Here is a 21,694-nt window from a genome sequence, read left to right on the forward strand (position 1 = left end):
TTATAGCCATTGAGCTCTTCAGCAGAAACAGGCTGTAATAGTGTTGTGTTATTATTCACTAGCGTTTGGTAAATGTCTTTTGTTCTTTCAACATCATGTTGTGTTGTTGATCTAGCTGGCTAACTAGCACCTAGGTCTTTCAGTTTCTCTTTTTTAATGGCGATGCCAGGTATAGAGAGGTATTTCCTCTCACGCAAACGTATGTTAGCTGTAGTTCCAGAGAAAGATTTAGAAAGTATTTTGTATTTTGCTGTGTTCTTTTTTGTTAGTTTTATATCTAATAATGATAATAATAAACTTAATTTATGTAGCACCCTTGAAACTAAGTTACAAAGAGCTTTACAAAAACAATAGAAAGAAAAAAAAAGTTAAAAACAGTTTCTAAGTTACATAACATAGGACAAAAAGAGCTACACACAAGGAAGAGTCAAATAAATAAAACAAAATTACATAAAACAATCAATTAGATAAAAGCTGAGAGAATGCCTTTGTATATGAATAGATTTTGAGAAGTGACTTACTGACAAAAGTATGTATAGGCCACAATTTATCCCACTTTGTACTGGTCTTGTTTTTAGTTGCATCGCTTATGTTCAGCTTTTATTAATTCATTAATTTCCTGCATTGTTAAGTAGCATAGCAGGCTCCTAAACTACAGTGATGTGTGTTAGTGTTACTATTTTCATGTTGTCTGCTGTGACCTGTCTGTGTGTGTTTTATTTTTCAAAGCGCACGACAGACTTAACTACAGTAGTTTCCAACTTCAGTATGTAGTCCAACATTTGACCTTAAATTCTTATCTTTCTCTAATAACTGATGACAGTTCAGTCAACATTTGTGTTTTTGCATCATGCGCTCTCGCTAAGGGATTCCTAAGAAGCGATTTCACTGGAACGTAACATCAAAGGCTGCTCCCCAGACATTACACTGTGTAGTTAGATACAAGTTCAGTTTCCACACCTACATAGAGTGTGTGTTTTAGCACTGCCAACAGGTATTTAGCAGAATTGGAACCTTATTTAGGTACAAAAACTCAGATTTCTATCTATATTTAGTTGGTTTATATTGTATTAAATGAAATGTACTTGTGTCAGGAGTGCAGCATGTGAGTTCTTGAACAGGGTTGCTCGGTCTTTTCATTTTAATATAAGTAAAATAGAGCCAAAGAAAAGTTGTAATGCGAAGAAATAATCGAGCAAAGCTGTAGTTTGTCCCCTAAGAGAACCCCTGCCTCTACACTTCCGTCTGATCACAGTAATCTTTGGACTAAAAGAGAAAAAAGGCGTTCAAAGAGATATTTTACTGCAGTTTGCTTATTACCCTCTTTTGCCGCCTCGCGGGAAGCTCATTTCCACATATTTTTGTCCAGTCCCAGCAGGGAGCATTGATAATCACCTCCATGCAACACTGAGACCATTGTCACACAAGAGGCACCAGTACAGGGAGCGCTAATGTCTCAGAGGAACCAGTATTGACATCTTAGCCCCTTTGCTCCAATCTATTGGAGAGACAGAATGCCCGTGTCTGATAAAATGCTGGCCTGTCAGCCTCGCAGGTTGCCAGTAAGTGTGCAGAGGAAGGCGTGGAAGTCAAGGGCGCTTACCCTTGACATTAATAGCAGGAGGTGGGACCCACTGGATCAGTCATACAGATTATCAATGAGCAGAGAGGAGATGAGAGGATCCAGATGGACATAACATATTCCAACCTCCATCCCCTCGATGGAGTTTGGAATATGTTATGACTTGTACCAGATCAGTACTTGGAACTGGAGACACAGTTTTTTCTTTAATATTTTTTATTTTTTCAATCAGTTTGCTCAACTGTGGAAAAATAGCATCAGTTTTTATTAATGTGATGTATTTTTCATTGCCATACCTCAAAGCAGCACATGCGTAGGATTTGTGGTCATTAATTTTCATTCATTTTGCTGTGGGCTGCCATTTGGATTAATTACGTGCTTTTTCTTTTACAGTGTGCAGTGTTGGATATATAATTATAGTGAAAGGAGCTATATGTTACATTCAAACCATTAACCCTTTGAAACTTAAGCAAATTGAAAACATGAGTTACGAGTTTTAAGAACATTACCTGAAATGTAGTTCAAATACAAGACAAGAAAATAAGTTTACCAAGTTGCTCATTGTATGCAGCACAAGAAAATTGATGTTGTTACAGGTTTCAAAGGGTTAATATGGCTGCAAACTGCTGTTTCCTATATAAAGTTATAGTGGAGTGATAGCGTCCTGAGCAGAGAATGAAGTCATTCTCCCTCTGTGTACATTGTAATCCGAGCTTCTCTGTTTGTTTGTTTGTTTGCTTTGTTGTGTACCGTTTGCCCTGTTAGTTCTTTCACCGTCAACAGGGTCTTATTCCCAACTCGTCCAATACGGTCGCTTGGGGTTACCTTTAGCTCACCTGGTAGAGCGGGCGCCCCATGTACTACAAAGTACTGAATGCACTTAACAACAGTGATGAGTTAATGTAGCTTCAACAACTAAAAGTGACTTTTGTTCCTCTTGCTGAGTTTCGCTCCACCTCTTGCATGCCACATTAGCTCCAGTCCACAAAAGGCCCACATCTGTGATATTTTGTGATTTTCTGCTTGAGCCACTCAGGCAGAAAAGAGCGCCCCCTACTGTGAAGAGTCAGTGCTTTATTATTGACCTGGAGCATGTCCAAAAGTTGCCCCTGATCCCTACTGTCCAAACGCCTTGAGACCTTGGCGCTCCACATTACAGAGATGGATTAGGTTAACGACCCCGGCATTGACCTACATTTCCTCAAAGGGGGTGTACATATTACATGTTTGTTCATATTTGTGGCCCTGAAATATAGATGGCTATGTGATCCGCAGTCAGGTTTGGATGTGAGGGCTTTCTCTCCATTAGAGCTATATTGCTTTACAGTAAAGAGTCCCCTGATGAGCCAGTTTGCCACCTTTTAGCCTGCGGGCAGTAAGCAGTGTACAGCATGACATAATTGTGACTCCCAGATGAATGTTAGGTTCTTGTGACCAAAATCCCCCTGTATTATTAGAATTTTACCTGAATATATATGTCTATAGAAAATTCTGTATTTACTTAATTCTTGCTTTGAGTATGCCATAATACTATTGTAGTGTTTGTCAGAATGAACGCTTGTCTTTATCATTATGTGATGTGAAAACTCACTTGTCTATTTTGTGATTTGGGCTGTTTTGCTTCCATAACATGTCTTTTCAGACAAGAAGGCAGAAAGTGTCCAAAATGACATTCCGGTGTTTATTTAGTTCAGATTTCTGTTCTGGAAGTGTTTGCAAAAAGTGCTTATTGAATTAGATAATGCCTCATTTGCATATTCAAACATGACATTTCAGAAAACTTTTCATACAAAATGGAACTGTCTTAAAATATTCAACTAGGGAAGCTTCATAGTAGTATAATTTTTATTCTAGCATCTTATCTCTGGAATTTTACAATACATATCTTTAAAGGCAGTGTTCAGATTTCTGTTTTGGAATCTTTGCAAATTAGTATATATTTAATAGGATAATGCCTCATGTGGATATTTAAACATGAATTTTCAGTAAACTTGTAATAAAAAATAATTGTCTTAAATTAAGTAATTAACTGGGGAAGCTTCTTGGTAATATTTGTTATATATAGTGTTTTATCTTTTGTCTAAAATATATGGATTTTTACAATACATATCTTTAAAGGCCATTTTCTCAAAACGTCTCATATTCTGACACAAAATTCACTTCAGTTGCACTTACACACACCAAACTTTCCAATTCCAGTCCTATCTATATTCTGAAGGTCTTTACTGAGGGCTTTATTCATATATCATTCATAGCCTGGTTTAAACTACATGTTATTCCTAAAAACATGGCGAAAATTGATTTTTTAATGGCTGTTGACAGTATTCTTTTTTTTATTCATAGAGGAATAAAAACAGAAAATACCTAGCAAAACCTTTGACTCTCATATGTCCACGGAAAGGAACACTGACTTTTTCCAATGATTCAATTTTGCTCTGGAAATGTGAGCAAATTTAACTAATATTTAACCTCATTTGCATATTTTAAACATAACATTTCAGAAAACTTGTAGTATTAAAAACACTCATCTTAATACAAGTAATAAGCTGGGGAAGTTTTATGGTGATATCTGTTCAAATTTATACCCTTTTGTTTGTCTCCCCTTTAGGCTGCACCGCTCTCACAGTCCATCATGGGTGTGGTCAAAACAACAAGTTCCAGTGTGAGTATTGAAAAAAAAGAAAAGTTCAATGGATGGGTGCAACAAAGATAGCATTAACCCTTTCAGTACCAGGTATGATCAAAAGCATTCATTTTGTTTTTTTTTATTTATTTTTCAGCATAAAGATTTTAAAATAAAAATGAATTTGAAGTAGTTGCTGGATTTAAATGGAATACATGCACATGTAAATTTGAGGTTTACCCCCCCCCCAAAAAAAACATCTACGAATTCTATTTTATCACATAAAATAAATAAATAAAAAAAAGGTTCCATATGCTTTGTCCCACTACTACTTTTAAGTTGTACTGCATTTTTGAGATGGAGCAATGTTCGTGTTATGCATGGTAAATGACCATGGAAATTTTATAGGGAAAAGTTATGGAATAGTTTTTAAATTTGGTCCATAAAAATATGAGGGAACCCTAAAATGAAAGCTCATTTCAGAACAGTCACACAACTTTCTGCTGGGATAAAGACAATGAATGGCATTTCTGCTATTGATCAGACAGTTTGGAAAAGATATTGTACAAACATTTTGCATACAAGCTGAAAACTACTGGTTTAATACTTGATCCAGAAGGGTGAGTAAGTAGCAATGTGCTAACCATACAAATGTCAATTCCAGAAGCACAAGAAGAAGAAGAATTTGATCATTCATTTGATTCATGTGTGATGTGTGTTGTCCTTGTTTGAGGATGCCTCTACAGGAACTAGCAGGGTTAAATATGTCCATCCTCCCACTTTGCACTCTGCTTCTTTGTCTCTTTGGTGGAATCAAGATGGTTGTTTTCCTGCAGCTCCCCGGCTGCAGTGTAGCTGGCCAGAAGCATGCTGTGAGGGCCTGACAGGAGGATGGTACTGGACCAAAGCTACACGAGTCTGGTAGGATTCTCTAATGATTGTTGCCTTGGCTGCCATGCAGGGAAATCTCCTGAGTAACATAATATTTCAATAATATTTCAGTTGAGTTTTTCTATTTGTTCCACCCCAAGTCAAAATTAATAACTGCTAGGCTGTGATAATGCCTCCAGAGGATTAGTTTCATGTAAGGTGGACTTTAAGAAGAGATCCAGTAGCACCTAAAGTGAAAAAGTTGATGTGTCAGATGGTTTAATTGACCATTTTTTGTAGGTGTTAATTTGTTGCCTCCATATTTTTCCTGTCCGGATCTATTCCTGGAAACAAGTCACACAGAATTACAGATTTCTCCTGATATATTGACCCTTCCTTGTGTCTGATCTTTAAAATATAATCTACGCATTCAGTAAGACTTCCTGACATTCTTTAGAGACACACTTTCACAAATCACCATTAAAAATAGGGCCAATAGGTCCGTGTTCTCTTTCATTTTAGGAATTCTTATATGCTATCTAAATGCTAATGATCTAATTGATATTTGTGGGCATGAATAAGTTCCCCAATGCCAGAAACCAGAGCAGCAGGACTGCTGTCATCAAGATGCAAAGCCCAGAAATACCTTTAAGAAGATTGATTTTTATGATTTTTTTAACCTTAAAATGTTTGAGTTATGCATGCAAATTTCAAGTAGTTTTAGACAAAAAATTGGACCTACATAAACTAAGCACTGATTTTCAGTGGAGATGTACTGAAGTATTGGCTTTACATCCCAGATTGGAATAGGACACTTTGTACTTTCTGATAATGAGCACTGGCAGTAGTACATGCTAACATCATTCTTATTTTATATACTTGTGTTAAGAGTGCACCATTTTTATAATCCCTGCACTTTATCATTTTGACAAACAGGAAATGATGCATCATTCATGCTATGTGGATGCTTACTCCACTATTGTCCCCACTTTTAGTACTGAATTGGCTGGCTACAAAGACAGATATAATGAAATAGAAGATTTCCATGCCATTTGATTCCTGTTTGCTGTGTTTGGGTCGAATGGTGCAATTTTTATTTTATTCCAGGTTTTAAAATAAAAATATTGAACACATAAGTACAAGAAATCCAGAGAGATAATTCCTTTAAAATAATATTCTAAAGGTAGGCTTTTCTAAATTTGTTCTCACATTCTTAGGGATCCCACATTACACATTTCTTTACCCTGCAAAGAGACAACTTTTAGCACAGTAATATTTTTGAGGTGTACTATTAATTTCACATCATCTTAAACGCGGATGACGTGCACGTGTAACTTTTTACATCATTGACTTAATGATTTTATGCTGTGGTTAAATATATTGCTGTGTATTGTGTGCGTATAAATCTCTATAAGGATATTTATATGCAGGCCATTTAATAGTATGTCATTATCCTACCAATTACTTAAAATATTGACTAAAGCGTGAACATACATGTGGGCTCACTGGCCAATACATAAGGTGTCACTGACTGCAGGGCTGGATTTCCTCTGATCCAGGTCCTATTGTGTTGCAGCTTTTTCTGCAGCAAGCTTATGAGCTTATAGCCTTTTTGCCACTGCTACTGTACTGGCTTATGTTTGAAAGCATCGATCTCTCCTTTTCACTTGTATCCATGCGAGCCTAACTGTTGCTCCACCCTCTGAAAGTCGACAAAAGATGTGCATGGGATAAGCCTGCTGCTGCCACTCCTGCTGTTATAGTGTGCTTCAGACTCTAAAGCTTAAACAAAGCGATTTTTTTTTTAATGCCAGGGGAACCCAAATGAACGCCCACGTTTTGTTTCCAGCCTATAGGTCTAGGATTGAGGGCTGAGCATTGACTGTAAGTGTGTGAGGCAGACAGTGGGAAGCTGCTCCACATGTACTGTACAGGAGAAACTGCGCTGTCCGTGGTGCTGAATGATGCTGGATACAGGGGAATTTGCTCGCATTGATGCAAAATCAGTCGCTGTTTTTCGGATATCTTGTCCTCAAAAAAATTGATGATGTGACACATGGCGCAGACACTGAGGAGGCATGATGTAGCAAAAATGCCGAGTGGCCTATTAGGAGAATGTTTCGGAGTTATTTTCTCGTGTGAAGTGGAATAAAACACCCTTTTTAATCCTAACACGTGGCACACAAATTAATAATTTTCCTTCTCTCGGATACAAGTGTGGTGATGTGGTGTGAAATTTGTGAGAGAGATTATATATATATATTTTTATATATATATATATATATATATATATATATATATAAAAGGAGCGGAATACTCTGAAGCCACGGTGTTATTCCCGCCTGCTGCACTGTGCGTGTCTCGGCAAAAGGCGATGTTTGACTTCAAATGCCATATTTAGGAAAAATGCTTGATCGCTTTGAGTGACTGGGGCGGCGACGAATGGCGTCTTGTGATTTGGGGAGACGGGTTGAGCCCGGCGAGGACGCGCGTCAGAGCCAATAGTATTGGAGAGCCTGTGTGTGCATAAGCGGTGGATGGAGCTACTCTGGGTATACTTCCGCGTCCAATGCGTGTTCATGTGTAGGTTGAATGGATGAAACGGAGAGAGCGGAGAGAGGTATAGGCATGCTGTGATACGGCCCTATATATTTGCCGGCAGGACTATCTTCCTTTTAAAGACAACCTCCTCCTTGCATTGGTTTCCACTCAGTGATGTCGCGTATTTGTGTGGCGCACCTGTAAAGAGCGAGACAGGCTGAAGCCGGCTTTTTTAATTATTTGATTCCTTTTATTTCTTCTGTTCCTTTTTTTTTTCCCTTTTTGTTCCATGCATTTGCTGAAAGGAATCATTTCTGTGTTTTGATTTAATAAATATTTCATTTCCCTCATTTTATCTTGTTTGTGTTGGCTTTTTATGTTTCCAAGTTTGAACTAAGAGAGAGCGGAATTCATCATTTGACACGCTATTGGCCAGGTGTTTCATTCAGAGATTGTTTGCCCTAAGGACGTCCATAACTTTCATTTATAGAAACGGTAAGATATTTTTTCCACATTTGCTCATTCACCTGAAACATTTTTAACCGATTTTTCTATCCTGTGTCAGTTTATTGAGGACAGTGTGTGAGAGCAGATCATGCATCCAACTGTAGGCTGTCGTATTGCATGCAAACGCGAAAGTGACCGTGGTGCATTCATGTTTCCATTGACGGCTGATTTTGGCATATCATAGACTTACACGACCGAGATGAGCGGGGTATCTCTGGACATGTGCTCGTTTCAAAATCGTCCACGGTTGCAGACATGGACGCATTTATTGCTCTCTTGTGTAGAAATATAGGCCTTGTTGGAGTGCTGAAACGTGGGATCCGCACAGTAGTCGGTTATGTTACCGCATCTAAAGTAAATACGTTAGCAAATCAGGTTGAAAATATCACCGTTTTAATGTAAAATGTCACATTTGTAGTTTAAATAAATGGCTGCAAAAAAACAAACCAACCATGTAGGCGACTTGATATTTAACCTGAGCTCCTTTCTCAATATCAAAACTTGCATTGTAGGCTATAAAATATTAAATTTATGGCCAATTTCACATATGATTTACACTAAATCGTAGATATTGTGAGGACAGCTTCTTGGATTTAAATGTAAAATAGCACAAGATGCTTGAGGATTTAGTGTAACTCTGGAAGGAGTGATGATGCTATATAGGTTAAGTGCAGCCTGTGTGCGTTACTTGGAGTTGCTTGATGATATAAGTTCTGCTATCATAGGTATATTTGTGTGGGATTTCTAAATGTACACGCATGCCTTTAACTGTAAAGTGCAGACAAATCTACCTACTGAAAAGAAAACACACTCTGGATTTGTATCCACAGCGTTTGCATGCCAAAGGCCACCTACCAACACTACTATTTGATTCGATTTTGTTTTTAATACCTATATTAATGCAAAAAACATGTGTGTCTGGCACTAGGAGCAAAAGTCACAGTGGAGTCTATTAAATCTAAAATAAAAACAGCAATGCTTTTAAATTAGTGTTGTAATTTTAGAGGATCAAACTATACTATATAATTTTTCTAGTTTCTCCTGTTGGCAGCACCTGGCGCGCAGCTTTTGGGGCAACCGGTCCAGCAGTTTCATTGTTAGGTTTTTTTTTTTTTTTTTTTGCTTTTGCTCGAAACTGCAACCAGGTGCTAGGTAGCACGGAATAAAACTACACCTGCAGCAAATCAATGACTTATTTCCGGGTTAGAGACGGGGTCTTCGTTGATTGGTTGAGGGTCTGATTAGTTTACATAGGTAGCCGCGTTCCCGCCACCGCCCCCTTTTCTACTGCGCAAAGGCCGAGACCGAAAGTTTGATGTCTGCAGACTTTACATCAATAAATACCCGTGACGCAGATTGAACACATCAAGGTAAGACACCACAAAGGCACAGTGTCAAAATATTATCTGTCGAAGTGAACTGCGCCGAAAATTAACACCAAAAAAGGGTATTTAACAAGTTACTGTAGCTAGCGAGGTCAAACTGTAGCTGACGCAGCGACGTCGGACATGTTGCTAGCAGAACTTCATTGGAAATGTAAGTGTTTTAAAGTAAGATAGGGTTTGCCCGTATTATCGAACGATTAGCTGGGTAAATTAATCGTTGCAGTAGCAGCAAGCGAAGACCCAAATATCGGCGCTACCGAACACAAAAGACTTTGCCCATTTATAATGTGGCCCGAGCCCCACGAACCGACTTTCACAAACGCCGCAGTCGACACCAAACTGCCTCGTTTCCCTCCAGCTGTGGTAGACGAAGCTTGCTTTTGGCTTCTGTCCAAACCGCGTTATACTGACCAGCCACGCCGGTTGCTGGTGCAAACTTAATTGACTAGCATGAGGGTGCAGTTTCACAAAGCTAAGATTGTATGCAAAACATAAAACGCCCTATTTTGGTTTTCAGCTACAGACAGCCGTGTTTTGGGGAGAATTTTCTGGGTAATTTGCACTTTACATGAACCGAGCTTGAGTTGCAGTTGCTCTTGTTGTGCACGTTGCGCAGTAGCACAGGTGTCACAGATTAATCAATTAAGGGAGGCAGCTCTCAGCTCTCCCCCTTTATTTACTTCACGTTAGAGCTCAACAAATTAGAAACGCCACACCTTTAAACACAGTTGGTTTACAGTCACCTTTTAACCTTTTAACACAGCATTGGGTTTACTTTAGATCACGTTTACATCAATAAATACATACAAGTATGGAACATTGCAGCAGGTGTACTTTTTGCAGTACTATATCATACAGTATATTTATCATTGCCAATAATTTGCGAAAATCTTATACATTTCTGAGTTAAACTTTAGCAAAACATTTATTTAGATGTACATTTATTCTGTTTACACACATTGGCAAGTCTTTAAAAAGTGTGATGGGTTTTTCATCCAGTGCATACATTTTCTGTATGTACTTTTTGAAATTAATGACAGGAGTCATAATTTACTACCTAATACTAATAAGCATTTTACCGTCAACTTGTACATGTTAAAAAAGGATGTTTTCGGGTTAATGCAACTCCAGGTAAAGGAACACAGTACTGTACATAATAGTTTTTGTGCTGAAGAACTGTGCAGACAATTGTTAGACTGTACTATATTGTATAAGCAGAGGCATATTCTTTCTATTTCGCATTTTTTGTGCTTCTGATTGTGGTATCTGGCCTTGAATATTGAGCAGGTGAATGTGCTGAAGCCACAGGCATCTGAGTTATAGTTGGCAGTCTGCAGTGAGTAATCTTCAGTTGGTAGGTCATAAAAAGATTACATGTCGGCGAGCCAGCAGCTAAGAGCCTGACCAGTTAATTTACCAGGAGGTTGAATAATATACTGTTGGCCAAACTATAGAGATAACATAATTTCTAAGAGCATATTTAAGACATTTGCACATTGTAGTGCCTTAATTTTATGCGGTTTCTCAGTTTAACATCTTTTCAGGTATTGGTTTGATGCTATGTGATATGAGAAATGTTTAAGATATATAATAAAATAGATTTATAAAAAAATATAGTATCAAAAAAAATAAATAAAAACAATGCCAGAATCAGGTGCCATGACTTAAGTTTTGGTGTTTGTAGTTTTAAGAGCAGTGTTGCTATATTTAAGTAGCTAGATTTTGCAGTTTGATATTAATATAAGTAATGTCAAGTGCACAAGAGAAAATCTTAATTCAAATTAAGTATAATTGAAGATCTCATCACAATTTAATTTAGATTGAAGATGCCCACATGTTCCCATTTCTCTGTATGCATGTATGCTGCTTGCAGGCATTTTTCCTCTTCAGTGTCCATGCGACTTCTACTGTTTCAGCAGCCTCTGTGCTCCTGAGAGCGACAAGAGATAAGAGCGGTTGTCTTTATGTATTATGGAGCCCCCACGTTTGCCTTTCTAAATAAAGGCTGCTGACAGAGTGACTAAAATGCAGGACAGTGAGTGAACTTCCAAAGGCCACATCACTGTGTGCTGTACAGCAATGTGTGCTGCTGTCAGAACTGGGTTAGTTTACAGTGGGTGGCTTTGGCAAAAAAAGAGAGCAATTTTGCCCCTTTTGTCCTTCTTAAACGTCCATCCCATCCCCCTTTCTTCACGTCATGGCCTCCCCCTCTAACAACCCCCACCCTGCTCTGTCAGTGCTGCACAGGACTGTGTTCATTTGGTCGTCATTGTGTGTTGGCCACAGGGTGGCCCTACCTCTGCATGTGTGTGGGTCATTACTGCAGTGTTCCTGACCCTGTCACTGCATCACAGCAGCTTTTATAGATCACCACATCTCATGCTCTGTATAGGTGTTATGTGGTGAGTGTTGATTTGTGTTGTTTAATGTTTGGCTGTATTAGTGTGTAGGCCTGTGATGGTGAGAAGCAGAGGTAATATTAATAAACCTAGTGGTGTCTAAACAGACAATTCATTTTAATTTTTAATTATTGTATTGGAGCTCATAGCAACTGTATTGTAATATCTAAACCCTGATTTGGTGTTTGGGGCTTGGCTGCTAAATTGAGGAAATCAAGTAAGTTAAGTAAGGTTAATAATCTAAGACCTCCTGTCAAAAACAGTTAAAATAGCTGGGGCACTTAGGAGACTTAAACGTCAAAACTTCAGCATGAATCCAGAGCTAATGAATACTTTTAATTGTCACTTTCTTCTTTGTTTTAGCCGCTCTGAGTTAGTGTTTAAAGGTTGTCATTTGTGTATATATATATATGATTTGTTGTCTTGTGTTTCTATTATACTTGAGTACGGGCTTCAGCACCTAATACTAATTCAGCCTTGTCATCACACTGTCTGCCTTTTTGATTATAAATGGCCCGCATACCTTTTATGTATAGCAGATGTCCTTGTATCTGAAATTATTTTCTGCCGTGTAACAGTAGGTTCAACTCTCAATCCATTCTTCGGTTGTTTCTTTTAGAGTTTCACTGTTAATAATAAACTTATATATTGTTAGAACAAATACATTTGGCTTTGATTATGTGGTATTAACAATCGAAGTACCACTGAGTTAAGTCTGTGTTCATAACTAAAAGCTGCAGGAACAGGCTTTAAAAAAAAATCAAAACATACTCAGAGTTTTTTTATTTCAAATGTATTTAAAAAATTTTTTTTAACATAGTAGAAAATTATGATAACACAGCTGGACGATATGGAGAATATTGTTTTTCACAAGCAGTGACAAGTTGATATTTTTACACTGGTTCTCAAACAGCATCAAACCAGAAAGAATAAAAAATGCCTCTGGTGAAAATTTCAGAATAAGCCAATATTGATGAACATGTGTTGCGGACTCTTGAGCAATACAAGCTACCCAAGTGAATTTTATTTCAGGCGGACTCAGTGGTAAATGTTTTTTTTTTTTTTTTTTTTTTCTTCTGACATTGCTGGATTATTCCTTTCTGCAAAAGTGTTGGTGAGAAATCATGCCCTTCTACTTTGGAGGCAGGCTGCCAATTATAAGTCAGTATTGCATCACTTTTTAGTATTATTCTGACCGGCTCTGGTATGAGTGAGCTGCTGCATAACTGCTCCGCTCTCAACCCTTTCCACTGTGGCATTGCACCTTCAGGAGAAACTCTATCAAAGTATTGAGAGTGCATCTTTGTTGATACATTTTTGCTCATCTTTAAATGTTTAACTGCAAACAAAGCTGACATGCTAGTGGAATAGTGGAGAAAAATACATTGAATCACTGACAACAGTTTTGAGGTGTAGACTGCTGAGCAACACAACATCAAAGACAGCATGAGAAGTAGATTACAAGCCTGACATATCCCCCAGTTAAAGGAGCTGTATGCAACGTTCAGAGCATTAATATAGCAGCAAAGACGTATTTCCTATGTAAAGACAAAGTGCAGTAATGGCATCCTGGGTACAGAAACATGTCACCCTCCCTCTGTGTCTGTTTGTAATCCGAGCTTCTCTTTTTTTCTTTGTTGTGGTAGCCCTTCATGCCGTCTGTACACTTTAGTGCAAATCCCTTTGAGTGTGTTCCAATAGAAAGCTCATTGCCCTGCTTTACACGGTGTTAATAAAGTTATTGCTGTTAGCACCGTCCCAACCCACGTTGGCAGAACAGCGTTGTTGCAGTTATGTTTATCAGCCACCCTTTGGTTCCTTCCCATGTTAACACTGGTAGCACTGTTAACACTATTGCAGTTGTTAGCACAGCGGTTGCAACAACGGTATGAGATTTTCATTCGTTCCAAATATCATTTCACCACGCTATATGGTATTATACAGTTGGTATTATTTTTATTATTGTCAGGTACAGTTAACCTTAAAGGAGTAAAAATCATAACCCCCCCATGTTAAATAGCCTAACTTTGCAGCTGAAATAATTATGTTTACAGCCTGGTAAAAAATGATATAGGTCTCAACATGTGATTTCAAAATTTATTACAACTGCATGGGAGATAACTTTCTGTATGACTCATCGGTTTACATTTTATTAAGGCTCAAAGGTATGCATAATTAAGGGCGGGGCAACTTTAAGTGACAGGGTGTCTAATGATTAGTGTCCTCGGCTTCTAAATCAGATCCACCCCTAACTCCTCCACAGCGCCAGCCTCTCACCATTATATGGTCACTTCTGGCTCTGAAAAAACAAGATGGCCACAACCGAAATGCTGGAGTCAAAGCTTTAAAACTGCAGTCCATAAACCAATTGGTGATGTCGCTGTAGTTAGAGCTATTATATTTACAGTGTATGTTTGAGAGCCATGTGAAGGCAATCCTTGCTCACACTCTGAATCACAGATATGCTCTAAATGACACAAACAGCTTCTTTAAAGTCAAAGTAGTAAATCTTTCAACCTCAAAAGTGCATATTTAAGGCACATCAGGAACAACTACATGAACATCACATTAATTTCTTATGAAAAGAGAAATCAGTGAAAATGTATATCGGCGACACTTACACCCAAACATTTAATGTGACCAGTACTGCCATTAAACCTTATTTTTCTCATGAAGGTACAAGTGATCCAGATCATTTTACAACATTTTATGCTGTTGCATTTGCCTTACCACACGTCAGTATGTGGGTAGACTAGTCACATCTGTGTTTTCAGCTAGGATATTTTGAACTGTTACTTGTGGGCTTTTAGTTTTCAAGGACAGGCCGTGCATGTCAGTGTGTGCACTCTGGAGTTCCTCACTCTGCAGCTTGTCACGCATACTTGGTCAATTTAATCCTCTGAGGAGCTAGTAGCAGAGATTCGTGCCTCCTCACTTTAAGTGCTCAGTGTCACATCAGTACATGCTGATCTCACTGTTGGCATCTGGTTCAAGTTCAAGAAGTTCTACACTTAGTAAGATCTGTAAATGGGCCAAACTACCCAATTTTTTATGTATGACAAAATCTTCAAGCTTCGCCTTACTGCCTTTCCCCTCATGGATCTTGTGTTTGTCAAAAACACATTGTTTTTAATGTGTTTTTATCCCATAAAAGGTCTTTAAAGAAATGTACTTTACAGTATGTTGTTTTATACTGCCCTAATCCCTGAAATTGACAGACTGGCTGAAGAAAACAGATGCCAACCGATGCGTAATCAAAATCAAATATAACCATTTTGTGCAATATTGCTGGCAATGCTTTAAAAGTATGAATCGGTGTGCTTATACAGAAAGAGGCTGCAGGAGGCTGACGGATGTGCATTAGTGCAAACAAAGTTTAGTGTATTTGACTCTTTTCCTCCCCCTCCCCTTATCACTCAAATCTTTCAAAGAAAGTAAAACTTATCTTTAAAAATCAACATTTGCAAGTATGACAGTTATATAATGTTTCCAAACCTCGCTAGATTTCTTGATGGCCTTTACTGAAGCTGCTGTTAATTGAAACTAAAATGGCTAAGTATCCTCTAGTGGCAGTTGGGACTTAAATACATCATTTGGATTTATTTAATTTAGCGCCAAAGGAGCTTTAGTGTGCTTGGTTGTAGGCTGCTTTAGTTATAAATGTCTATCCTCACGTTGTGGTGCATCAAAGAAGTTTTTGTCACAGTTCACAGAACATTATTGTTGATCAGCATAAATGCTCACATTATTCTTGTTCTTGGTGTGGATGGCTCTTTATGGTTGCTGAACAGGATATATGCATGAAATGTTGTCAGGTTGTCACTGATTCCATACCGGTTGATTTACAGCTTTACTTCAGTCAAAAGTTTGATCAGCTGTGAAATCTTGCTTCCAAGCACCCACTCAAAGTCACTTTTCCATGTAATTAATTAGCACAATCAGTGAGCTGCTAAAACAGAGCCAATGCCACCAGCTTCCGAGGTTGAAGCGTGACACATGGCACTAAAGAAAAGTAGAGTAACTGACGAAGTATCTGAGTGAACCACTTCCATGTAAAGTCACTGCAAAGCTGTGACGTTAGTTTTAAATGTCCCTTATGGCTCTTGTATATTGTCACAGTGACACTATAGATAACTTGTATGTGAAGTCAAAATAATTCACTGTATTTGAATTGTGAATCACTTTCTCTTCAAAGTGACGCTGCGTGCGGAGGCTTTTCTCCCCCTTGTGAGAAGGCTGTGGGATCTGAGAGTACCAATAACTAAACACGCTACACTTTAATGAGTCCTAAAAGGCAACCCGCTCAGTGGGGTAAAATTGTGGAGGTGGATGGGTTTATCTTAGCAATGATGGGAAAACAAAAAAAGAACCTCGTGGTCTTTATCTGGGGCTGGTTTCTGACGAAAACTGTGAGGCAAGGCCTCTAGGGAAACAAGATGCTCCGCACTCAAATGCCTGCACTAAGAGGAGGCTGCTGGCTGGCTGCACACAGTGAAAGCCTTGACTGAAATTTTTGGGGAGCGGCGTACTGCCAAGCTTTCTCTTCCAAGTGTTTATCTAATGAAATATTTCTGCCTTGTGGCACTATCTCAAGCGGGACAATAGCCAATGTTTGTGCTTTGTACTTAGAATAAAAGGTGAAACATATGAAATGGAGATTGAAGTAAGTCATTTTCTTCAACACAATATGTTCTCTTGTGGCCTGTTTTTCTCTCTTGTTACCATGCGTGTGGAGACGCTGTTTCTGACTTAGAATTGTGATTTTTGGCATGTGAAAAAACTTTGGCTGAATATCACGTAGGTTTTTGAAATGTCTGTCTTTGTGCCCTTTATGTCATGTTAACAAAACTGCAAAAAAGTTGACACGTGAAAGCAGTACTGATATTTTGCAGTCACCAACTGGTTTTATATTTTGAGACCAATAACAGATGGAAAGAGCAGCAGGAGGGGCTCAGTTGACCTGCAAAGTTCAAGCCCCCATCCTTGCGTTACTGGGATGCTTGCAGTGTTGATGGTGTTGATGTAGACTGCACTTGGCTCAATTAGTATTGCTCTAATCAGTTGAAGTTGAGCATTGGACAGCAAACTCTGATTTGATACAGAGGATGATAGATAAGGTTAGTGTTGTACTTCCCTGAATCCGTTTCTGGGGTTGGCAGTTACTCGGTTTTATCATTGTCATTAGGATAGCATGGGTATCATGTCTGTGTTTTAGTCTAAGCTAAGGCATAACAGTGGAACTCAAATTATTACACTTTTACCCCTTGAACTGACCATATTTAGATATTTAGATTATGCTGTCTGGAGCAGAGTAGGTGTTAAAAATATATGTATATATGCAAATGTATCATTTATAAGCTGTTTAAAATGTCTCAAAGCCACAGAGTAGTGTAGGTTCATTGTAGTATGTCATGGCCTGCAGCCTGCAGACACTACTTGTTATGAAAGTGGTCTGTGCAGCAGTGAACGGCATAACTTACAAGTCTGTTCTGGGGAATGAGCATGAGTACTTGGACATTGGTATTCGTTTAGCCTGTATAGTAATCACATTTTCCTTTTTTGCTTTGTAAAAGAGAACTGATATACAATATATATTGACCCTGTTATACATTAAAGTTTACTTTTTTTGACAGGAGGCAGTGATTTAAGTGCTCTCTATGAATATCTGCACATTTCTGTGTAATAAACAAGTGATCTAACCTTACGGGCAGATTGAAGATTGAGCCTATGAGTAGTGTAGTAAAGTATTTTTGAAAATATAACAAAATGAATGATACTTGGTTATCATAGCTTATCTGTACAGTGTGCAGCACAGAAATGCAGGCTAATACCTCTTCCTAACTGGATGTGAATAATGGAGCGAGCAAACATCAGATTGTTTAAATGTTTCCCAATACAAATTTCCTAATTTGCCTCACGCGTTAGCAAAAAGGATAAGTGACTTGTTGCTTTTTTGAAAAACTGTTCACCCTAGCTCTATTTGGGAAAAGTTTTGCATTCGCTCTCTTGCTGCATGTTAGGAAGAGGTGAAACCCTAATCTTTACCAGCAATTTTGCTCAAGTGTTCATTTTAGACTCTGTTCTTAAGTTTGTTTGTTTTTTCTTATATTTAAGAGAGAGCTTGATGAAAATTTACTGCAAAGCCCCAAATGAAGAAATAACAAATAATAAAATGTCCATCCCTAGTCTGTACTCTATCTTAAACTACAACTATTAATTGCTGTCTGTATAAAGTTAGTTTTACACATCTACAGTATCTTAGCTACAGATGACAAGGAATATTAATGATTGAAGATTGATTTACCATCCTGGGACACCAGTTTCTAGAATAGGAGGGACAATATTTATAAAATCTCTTTTTGTGTAATTCACATCACAGTGTGGGTAAACATAGTGATACAGTGCATTTTCTGGCAAAATGGCACGGTGAAAGATGTTTTTACTTTGCTAATGTGTTGAAGCTTTGAGTGTCAATGCAGTTAGCACTTGTAGTCTTAAGATGCCCATCAAACTAACTAGTTGACTGCTTCAGGTCTTTTTTTTTTTTCATAACAAAAAAAAATCCCTGCAAAAATGATCATGACAGGTACACACCACTACTTAGTGATGCTCATTTCAGTATGTCCTCACAGATTGATGCTGCTAAGCCAACCTCTTACTAGCCAGTGAAGAATCAACTGTCCTTGTTCAGGCTTTGAATGTTTCCATAATATTCTCTGTACATTATTGTCACTTGAAAGATAAATTACTCATCTGGGCTTATTGTTTCTCTAGTGAATGGAGTTTATGTGGTAATAGGTCATGTGGGTGTAAGCTATTTGCTGTATGGCTGTAGTTTCTATTTTTGCTTGGGTTATGTAGTCAGTGGGTTTTGACCTTGGTTTAGGGACATGCCAGTGAATCAAATGAGTCATGTATTTGCACTTGTACACTGCATCACTGGCAGTTCAGCGTGTCTACAGTAAATTTAGAAGGCTGAAAAGGATGGATGTTTTTCATAAAACAGGTACAACACAAATGTCTCCTCAATCTGCAAGCAATATTGGCCTGAATGTTCACATTTTACAGCAGGAATTATTGATTGACCATTTTGAGTCATTGTCACAGTTCACAAAAAACAGACATTACAATTTATTGGTAAAACAGTTTTTAGAATAGGATACGCAGGTAGGGTTCGACATGGGAAGGAATTTCATTTGATTGTTGAAAACTGGCATGTCATAGTAACGATACATCTGTCCCGGTCAGAGAGATGAGGCAAATTGAATGCTTCATGTGTCTTTAGTTGCTGAAGCAGTCCACTGTAAAATACCTTGCATGTTATCGGGAGCTGTTGCAGGTAACACTTTCCTCAAAGTGAATAATTTTACAGTAACTTACAGTTTGTTTTTAAAGAAACAAACACACACTAACCTAGCATGCTGTTGCTAGCTAACTTAATTTAGCTCTGTGCAGCCAAAAGTTGCAGATTGACTGACAGGTGGGTGCCATGTTATTTGTGGAAACTGATTGGAATGAGCATACAAAAGCACATCACATTTTGTTTTACAGGAAGAAAAACATTGTATTTTTATGTAAGAATACAAAGAAGCTGACTTTTTGTACATTAATTTACTTGCAGTAAGGGTTAAAAATGCATTTTAATGTCATTTTTACTTTTTCGTTGCTAAATTATGTGCTAAGTGGATGTTTTGCATCAGCCTTTCAGTCTTCCAATGATTGAGTCTTTCTATGAATCAAACTTTTTATGTTCCAATACAAAAAGATACATTTGCAATAGATTTTATCTTCACAATTTCTAAAAAAGTTTTTGACAATTTCGACGAATGTAACCTAATTAACAAAGCAATTAGCCATGTGATCTTGATCGACACAAACCATTCTGTTCCTGATAAGTGTGCTATGTGCTATGTATGGCAAACACACACATTCTCCCTACTGACAGGCTTTCTTCTGTGCACAGAGATACAAGCTGATATGCTTTCAGAGCAGAAAGACATCTCAATATCTAGATAAATAACACTGTTAAGTACATTGTCATTTTTAGTCAAGCTATCACAGTGAACTCTCATCACACACACTCACAGTACACCTCCAGTTTTTCACACTTGCATAAGCTGAGGTCGTAATTATTTTCTAATCGAATAAGAGTCCAGAGCGGATCTACAGCTGTTTGATCTGACTGACACCGAGCTGTTTGCTGCAATTTGTCAGTTCACGTGCATTTATGTACATCATGATGCACAGCACAGCCAATCCCTGAAACTGATGGTGACAGCTGAGATGTGACAGTGTTGTAACACAATTAACAGAGAAAAGCAGCAAATAAAAAAATTGGCTTGTTCAAAAAATAGAAGGTGATCGTCTTCAATCATGGCAGCTGCACTGACTTTATTTAGTCAAGATTCAAAACACTGTCAAGTATTGGTCAAAAAAATACTATTTTACTAATACAAAAGCCTTTAACTGAATGTGTAAAAGAAAAATGTCAGAGGGAGAAAGTGTGAAAACTCCAGTATGCAGCACATATTTATAAGCATGCATATATAATTGTATGAGACCACAGAACAGTACATTTTAGATGGCAGAGATATTCCGACAAAAAGTAGTGCAAGCAAAATGACATAAATAATTAAATCTCTACTTTTGGCTTTCTGGAAAGAAAATGGATAAGGAATGTTTTTAATTCATACTTTATCTATCTCTTTTGATAAAAATGGTTAAACTAAAAGTGGCACATTGATTTGAGATGAAGAAGTTTCCAAGAAGAAATACTGATCAGATTTAAACCTGTCCATTGTACACATGCAGTGTTGATTTCTGTTTTCATCACTTGAGTAGAGAAAATCAATTTACATTTGAATTCCGGCAAGTTGACATTTTCACTAGATACAGCCAACATAGTTAAAATACAAATACACCTTATCTGTGTTGTATTTTGAACGAAAGCATGCAGCTCAAAATATCTGTTATAGTCTGCATGAATCTGCGATTTAACTTTTAATCTACCAACAAGTAATGCAGATGGAACAGTAGCCTAAACATAATGTCTACATGCAGTAGGTAAAAGTGTAACTCAAAAGTTTCATCACTTTGTTATATCGATTCTTTGGACAATGATATGAACTCTGCTGGTATCACAAAGTCTGTGGCAATATGGTTTAGGGGCTTGCAGCACATGACGATGTCAATAAATATCCTCATTGTCTTCTTCCTTGCTACTTGCTGCGAGGCTAAAGGCGCAATTTGAATATTTAGGACTGAAATGGAGACATAGAGGTGCCATGGAAATTTCAAAATTGTTTGAGCATGATGGCACTGCTGTACGTGGCTTATTTTACTAGGGTAAACAAAACACAACACTAAAAAAATACATTTCTTTTGACGCTAGCGAGGCACTCTTTATTTTAGGTGAGGCAGGGCACCTCTAAGATAAAATGCTGTGAAAGACCTATTGATGAATAAAATGAGCACATTTTGTGTGTAAATGGCAGCACTTGGTGCAAATGTTTAATGATGCTAATATTATCATTTTGATTGTCAACTAAGATCAGTTTTGTACATTTCTATCTTAATTTCCAGATTCAAGCAAGTTGACTGTAACAGTTGTCCATAAATTGTTTGAATGTTTATGTAAACATGGTGCGGCACTTTTTGGATTGTGGGTAGTGGTCATTGTGGTCCCCACAAATTGCTTAGGCCTGTTACAAAGTATCTTATGATCCTTTTTAACCATGTTGTTGTGATTTAAGTTAGTTGTTGTCTGTTGGTGATATCTGGCTCATCT

The 21,694-nt window shown here is 37.8% G+C and overlaps 1 protein-coding gene across 5 annotated transcripts in view; it reads left to right on the forward strand.

Moving 5' to 3' along the window:
- Positions 1 to 7,928: 7,928 nt before the first annotated feature.
- elavl2 (ELAV like neuron-specific RNA binding protein 2) overlaps positions 7,929 to 21,694 on the forward strand; it is a 33,954-nt gene continuing 20,188 nt past the window's right edge. For 4 of the 5 annotated variants that reach the window (XM_042512502.1, XM_042512506.1, XM_042512504.1 and 1 more), the window contains exon 1: positions 9,425 to 9,493. The gene's annotated coding sequence lies outside the window, so the exon portion shown is untranslated. Of the gene's footprint in view, positions 8,112 to 9,424; positions 9,494 to 21,694 lie in introns of those variants that run through there. The other variant, XM_042512503.1, reaches the window with a different exon arrangement.

Source organism: Plectropomus leopardus, chromosome 23, assembly GCF_008729295.1.
Source record: "Plectropomus leopardus isolate mb chromosome 23, YSFRI_Pleo_2.0, whole genome shotgun sequence".
Taxonomy (NCBI): Eukaryota; Metazoa; Chordata; class Actinopteri; order Perciformes; family Serranidae; genus Plectropomus; species Plectropomus leopardus.